Raw genomic sequence first — 7,123 nt, 5'->3', positions numbered from 1 at the left:
TTTGTTATTGTGCCTTTCTACCTTATGAAGACTTGAAGCATTTGTAGTCTGTTTAATCACCCTAGATTTGTGAGTCAGGTGACTTGCCAAAGGCCACACGGTTGGTAAGTGTGGCGCTGGGATGTGAACTTGGGTAGCCTGTGTTGTTAACTCCATCATGCTGCCATATTTTCTTGAAGCGAGGAAAATTCTGATACTAAAATCTCTTATACTAAAATCTAACAAAGATTGTAGGGATGGTATAAATGTGAGAATGCCAAACCACATTCTTGTAGTTGTTCTTGTTAAGTGCCGTCAAGTCGATTTAATTCATAGCAATCCTGTATAACATTTCAGAGGTTGTAAATCTTTGTGGGAATATAGTCTCCTCTGTCTCCCACAGAGCAGCTGGTGGGCTTGAACCACTGACCTTGAGGTTTGCGATCCAGAGCCATGGCACTCTGCAAACTACATTCTAGCCTTTTTAAAATGAAACCAGAAATTCCATGACTGATTAAATTTTAGGAAAATTATTTGATTAAATATATCATTCCAGTAAAACTAATAAAAAAAATATTTTTTCATCCTCCCCACACACATCCTCCCCAAAATGGTGATTCAAATCTATTCATTTATCTATCATAGGAGAAATACTAACAGAAACCTATACCAAAATGGCTACTATTATAATTTTTACTAAGCATAGTTGAAATGAATACAGTTATAAGTAAAGGAAATATTCACCTTGTTGTTGTTGTTATGTGCCATCGAGTCAGTTGCGACCCATAGCGACCCTGTATAGGGTTTCCGAGGGTGTAAATCTTTACGGGAGTAGAAAGCCTCATCTTTCTCCCGCAGAGCACCTGGTAGTTTCGAACCGCTGACCTTAAGGTTCGCAGCCCGATTCGTAACCACTACGCTACCAGAGCTCCATATAATTTTTACTAAGCATAGTTGAAACGAATACAGTTATAAGTAAAGGAAATATTCACCTTAAGGGTTTTCAAATTCCTTTGACTCTTTCTTCAGGAGGACTCACAAGAAACCAAGACTGCTGAATGAAGAAATCAGTCAAAAGACAGGGAACGTTTCACTCTGTTCCCTGAATCTCTGAAAATACTTGTATTTCATCCTTGAATCCATTTTTCCTCACTGGCTTGTCTTTCCATTCTGCCTCTTCTCTCTCTCTATATTTATCTCTATCTGTCCTAGTTCCAGTTTTATTCATTGTTTTGTGGACAAGAAAGTAACCCTACAAAGTGTGTCTGTAAGAATTTACCTGGCACTGTAAAGCTGAGGTCTTTTTTGAATTTTGTTCTTGAATAAATATGAATCAGGGATGGGGAAATGACCTACTGAGTGTTAATAAAAAAGAAGCGAGGGAGAAAAATACACAGAAAATAACAAAATAAAAATTAAATGCCCTGCGCATTTGAAAATAAGATTTTATACGTAGTATATAATTTGTGTGGCACTGTATATAATTGGTATGGCACTGCAAGTTTGCTTTGAACAGCAAGGTCGGCTATTCAAGCTCACCAGCCACTCCTCAGAAACTCTATACAGGGTCGTTATAATTTGGTACCAACTCGACGGCACTTAACAACAACAACAACAGGTACTTAGTAAATAACTCAATCCACAGTCATTGAGTCAATTCTGACTCATATCAACTTACATAGGGTGTCTGAGACTGTAAATCTTTACAGCAGCAGATAGCCTTATCTTTTCTTGAGGATCAGCTAGTGGCTTTGAACCACCCACCTTGGTCTAGCAGCCCAACGTCTAACCCACAGCACAACCAGTTATTAATTCTTGAGAAATTCATCTGGCTGCTAATAAGTAATTTGTAACTATTTTCAATCGTATAGTCATTTTGCTTATGATTAAAAGGTTAGGGAGAAAGCATCATTTAATTGATCTACTTGTGGCCTAAAGCTATCGATTGCTTGGTGTAGGGCACCACGATTAACATTATCACCAGAATGTATTCTATGTTGTTATTGTTAAGTGCTGTCGAGTCAGTTCCAACTCACAGTGACCATTTGTAGAGTATCTAAGAAGTGGGTGATGGGTTTGAATGTATCCTACAGCACCATTTCCCTATTAGGTAATTAGGAGTTGCATTTCTTTTCAAATGTAGGTAAACTAATTGTTCACCAAGATATAGTAGCCATCCACTACAAATCTAACAAAATCATGTGTAGATATGAATCTATAACAAAAAAAAAAACCAAGAGACAGACAAATGAAGCCACTGTATGCTCAAAGAGCAAGTACTGTATGTATTCCTAAGGAGACTAGAGGTCCAAGGAAAATCATCAGTTGTCCAATCAGGCTGGAGGAAAGGATGCAGGAAAATGGTAAGCTATGAAACTGATGAAGTGGGGAATTTGAGCCAGATATAAAGAAAGGTCTTAAATTTCAGTTAGGGTGCTTGAAACTTAGTTTACAGGAATTTAAAAACCAAATTTATAATAGAAAAACTGAGGAAAAAGAATGCTATGTACCGATGCAATGGTTAAAGCATGTAATATAACCATCTTGCCAAGTGTCCTTAGGATTCTTGTCTTTCCAGTAACTAACCTCTTTGAAAATATTCTAGGCCAAAGTTTTCCCATGATATTTCAATTCAACAGATCACTCATGTAAGGTTAAAATTACACTTGACAATAAGAGAGAAGCAAATATGCATGCATATGACAGAAACAGCTCCAAAAACAACTTTGTTTTGCTTTGATTGTGAAAAAGCACAGTACCTTGAATGTCTTTCATGAGGTTCCAAAAAGAGCTCAGATTACTAAAATGGGGGAGCGGGATAGTCAGGCATCAAATTTTGCATTAATTTCTATTTAATTTAATGGCACACATTAATGAAAGAAGCAATTAGTTAACTTCAAATGAAAAGGCATAAATATCACTATGGAATACTTTTCCTCAGCACTTAAAAAAAAATCACTGATTCTGATAATGGATGCAGGTGTTGTTGTTGTTATGTGCCGTGGAGCCGGTTCCAACTCAGAGCAACCATGTATAGGGTTTCCAAGGCTGTAAATCTTTACAGGAGCAGAAAACCTCATCTTTCTCCCACGGAACAGCTGGTAGTTTCAAACTGCTGACCTTGCGGTTTGCAACCCGATTCCAGAGACTTAAAACACATAGTAACCAAATGCCATTGTTGCTGCTCTTGCTGTTGGTAGGTGCAATCTAGTCAGTTTGGGTTCATAATGACCCTATGCGGAATGAAACACTGCCTGGTCCTGTACCATCATCACAATTGTGACAATGTTTGAGCCCATATTGTTGCCATTGTGTCATTCCATCTCATTGAGGGTCTTCCTCTTTTTTGCTGACCTTTTGCTGTGTCAAGCATGATGTCTTTAAAGGACTGGTCCATCTGGTAACATGTCCAATGTATGAGAGACAAATCTCACCATCCTTCCTTCCCAGGAACACTATGACTATACTTCTTCCAAGACAGCTTTGTGTGTTCTTCTGGCAGTCCCTGGTACTTTCAGTATTCTTCTTCAACATCATAATTCTAATAAATAGATTCTTCTGTGGATTTCCTTATTCACTGTCCAACTTTCATAGTCATATGAGACAACTGAAAATACCCTGGCTTAGGTGAGGAATACCTTAGCATTTAAACTGACATCTTTGTTCTTGAACACTTTAGAAAGGTCTTTTGCAGCACCAAATACAGTGTATGGACCTTATTTGATCCTGAATTCAAAGAAAACAATGTTTTTAAAAGGAAAGAGACTGGTTCTGTGGCAGTATCATGATCCGCAGCTCAGCTGCTGCTGCTGGGCTGATGCTCAACCTCAGCACGGTGCTGTCCTCAGCCAGCCCACAGAGAAGGGCAAGGAAGTATGGGGTTATGTGACAGTACGAAAGGATGCCCACATATTCTAGTGGCTCAATTATGCCACCAACCCCTACAAGAACTTCCCAGAACTGTCTCTGGTCATGTAGCTTCAGGGGCCTCCAGGAGGTTCCAGTACTGGATTTGGAAACTTTATGGAAATTGGACTTCTTGACAGTAATCTCCAATCAAGAAACACCACCTGGCTCCAGTATGCTAGTCTCCTGTTTGTGGAGAATCCTGTAGGTACTGGGTTCAGAGATGTAAACAAGAGTGACACATATACCAGAGACCTTGACATGGTAGCTTCAGATATGATGGTGCTCCTGAAAACATTCTTCAACTGCTACAAAGAATTCCAGATTACTCCCTTTTACATTTTCTCAGAGTCCTTGTTGTTGTTGTTGTGAAGTGTCGTCGAGTCGGTTCCGACCCATAGTAACTCTGTATAGGGTTTCCAAGGAGCAGCTGGTGAGCTTGAACCGCTGACCTTGAAGTTCAAACGGCTTTGCAGTCCATCCCATTAGCCCACAGTGCCACACTAGGACTGGCTGCTGGTGTTGCTCTAGAGCATCATAAGGACATTCAGCAAGGGAGCATCAAGTGCAACTTTGCTAGAGTTGCTTTGGTGATTCCTGGATCTCGCTTGTTGATTCGGTGCTTTCTTGGGGACCTCACCTGTACAGTATGTCTCTTCTGGATGACCAGGGTTTGGCTGAGGTATCCAAGTTTGCAGAGCAAGTCCTGGATGCTGTAAACAAGGAAGACACTCAACTGTGGGAGAAAGCAGAAATGGTCATTTCACAGAACACAGATGAGGTGAACTTCTATAACATCTTAACTAAAGACACTCCCATGTCACCTAAGAAGTCAAACCTAAAATTCACCCAGCACCATCTAGTTCTTCTTTATCAGTGCCATGTGAGATATCTGCAACAAGATGCCTTGAGTCAACTCATGAACGGCCTCATCAAAAAAAGCTCAAAATTATTCCTGAGGTAAAAGTGGGGAAATGATGTTAAGATGCTTGGCTGTCTTTTGAATGTTGGTTTCTCTTGCCTACTATTGTAAAATAGACACCTGAAGGGGAGAGAGAGGAATAGCCAGAAGCATCACCAGAGAAAGTGTGTAAGTCCGTCTTTGGCCTATAACTGTTTGGAATAACTAAAATGGGGCTAGAACTTGCCCAGTGAAGGAGGCTCCCTGCAGAGTCCTTGCATTGCACAAGACCATAGGTAGAATCCTGATCCTCACCCAAAATCTTCTGACGTGGGACATTCCCACGTGAAAGGACAAGCAAATCAGTCTGGAGCAGCTAGAAGAGCAGAAGATGCTTCTTGAAAGAAGGACCAGCAGAAAAAATAAAAAACAGTAACAGCAGTCCAATTGACTACTACAAGAACAAGCAAGTTGTTCACCAGGGAGCCATCAAGGCAAGTGGTAAGGTTCCCCCCAAGGCAAACCCCCTTCCAAGACTGAAACTCAAATGGAATACACTAGAAGGCATACGGTCCTGCTGCTGACCACATTGGCCACTGATAAGGGCAAGTGGGGGGAAAACAACAATGAAGTTGTGAACTAAATTTGACCACATTCAATAATAGACTCCTCTTAACTTGGCTTGAGACCTGGTTAACCAGCAGTATGATGAGACCTGGGGACATGGTCCCAGAGGACTAGAACTGAGTGTGAAGCATCCAGCTGATAGAAAGTGAGGGGGTATGCACAAGAACACCCACACTTGCAGATAGTACCCATTTGACCTGGCATCAATGGCTGGATGATCAGAACATGACTAGTGGAAGAAAGAAGAGGGAAAACTAAGAGTAACCCACTATAAGTGGATGAACTTGACCTATGCTTGTGGATGCAGTATGGCAAAAGAGGGGACAAATCTCTACAGTAAGGATCATTCCCACCCCCTTGGTACACAGGGTCAACATGGAGGGGTAACTTAAACATTGGCTACCCAAAATGGGGGACTACAAAGGCAAGAAGTGACTGGCTTATAAGCTTTCAATAGAGAATCTAGCTCCAGAGGATTCAGGGAAAGGTAGAACCTCCACTGAATTGTTTCCAACCTGTCTGGATGGAGTTGATAAAAGGTGAGGGGGAAAGGACTCCTGTGGTTCAATAGGGAATGATTGCTATCAGGTCTGACAGTGAGTGTTGGAAAGGTAAATGTAAATGTTTGATAATGAAAGGAGTGGAGCAGCTGATTTTTCAATCCAGGAGCAGAGATCCCTGGAACCATCAAGGGAGAAAAGCGAAGTGTGAGACCCTGTCCCGAGAGGCAGTGACACTAGGGATGGAGGCAGAGGTGATGACATGGACAGAAGGAGTGGCTAGGGACTCTGGACTCAGGGAGGGAGAGGGGTTGTGTGCTGGTGGCCAGGGGGCAGGCGTGTGGGGTGTACCCTTTGAGTGTTTAATGATGCATGAAGGGGATTGTGATCATTGCAATGAAACAAAATATGACAGGATGAATGTAAAGACAATCTTCACCCATGTAAATTAACACATAATTCACAATTAAAAAAAAAACAAATTATTCCTGAGGATTACTTCTGGGGAGCCCAGTCTACAATCATCTTCATAAGCATGGAGGGAAATCCCATGAAGCCTACCATCAGCAGCATGGATGAATTTCTGGAAGCTGGGGTCAATGTGACCGTGTGTAATGGACAGCTCGATCTCATTGTAGATGCCATGGGTCAGGAGTCTTGGATGCAGAAACTCAAGTGGTCAAAACTGCCAATGTTCAGTAAGCTGAAGTAGAAAGCCCTGTATACCAACCCAGAATCTTCTGAAATGTCTGCTTTTGTCAAGTCTCATATGAACCTAGCATTCTGCTGGATTCTAAGAGTTGGACACATGGTCCCTCTGACCAGGGAGCTATGGCTCTTAAGATGATGTGAATGGTGACTCAGCAGGAATAGGCTGACCTGGCTCAGGGGCACAGGAGCTGGGCAAAGGACCCTGGAAGCTAGAGGAAGCCCTGTTCTCCTCCTCTGAAGTTGATGTTTTGGCCTTTGGTTGTGAAGGTCACTGCCAGCCACTGCAGAGGGCAAAAATGTTGTCTATGGGGCAAATTGCAAATCATTTCAGCTGCTTAAAAAACCCAAGATTTTTTGGAATGGATTTATTTTCATTAAAATGAAGGATTGCAATCGATTAAAATTTCTCGGTACTAAAGCCAATTGTGTGAAGTGTGGAGAAAGTGGAAAATCCAGAAAAGCAAAGATCAGAATGAGTACCTGAACCCCCTTCCCAGGG

General features: G+C 41.5%; 1 pseudogene; it reads left to right on the top strand.

Moving 5' to 3' along the window:
• Positions 1-3,148: 3,148 nt before the first annotated feature.
• LOC102824392 lies at positions 3,149-6,786 on the top strand (annotated as a pseudogene).
• The last annotated feature ends 337 nt before the right edge of the window (positions 6,787-7,123 follow it).

Source organism: Chrysochloris asiatica, unplaced genomic scaffold, assembly GCF_000296735.1.
Source record: "Chrysochloris asiatica unplaced genomic scaffold, ChrAsi1.0 scaffold00171, whole genome shotgun sequence".
In the NCBI taxonomy this organism is placed as follows: domain Eukaryota; kingdom Metazoa; phylum Chordata; class Mammalia; order Afrosoricida; family Chrysochloridae; genus Chrysochloris; species Chrysochloris asiatica.
This window is presented reverse-complemented; position numbering and strand designations above follow the sequence as displayed.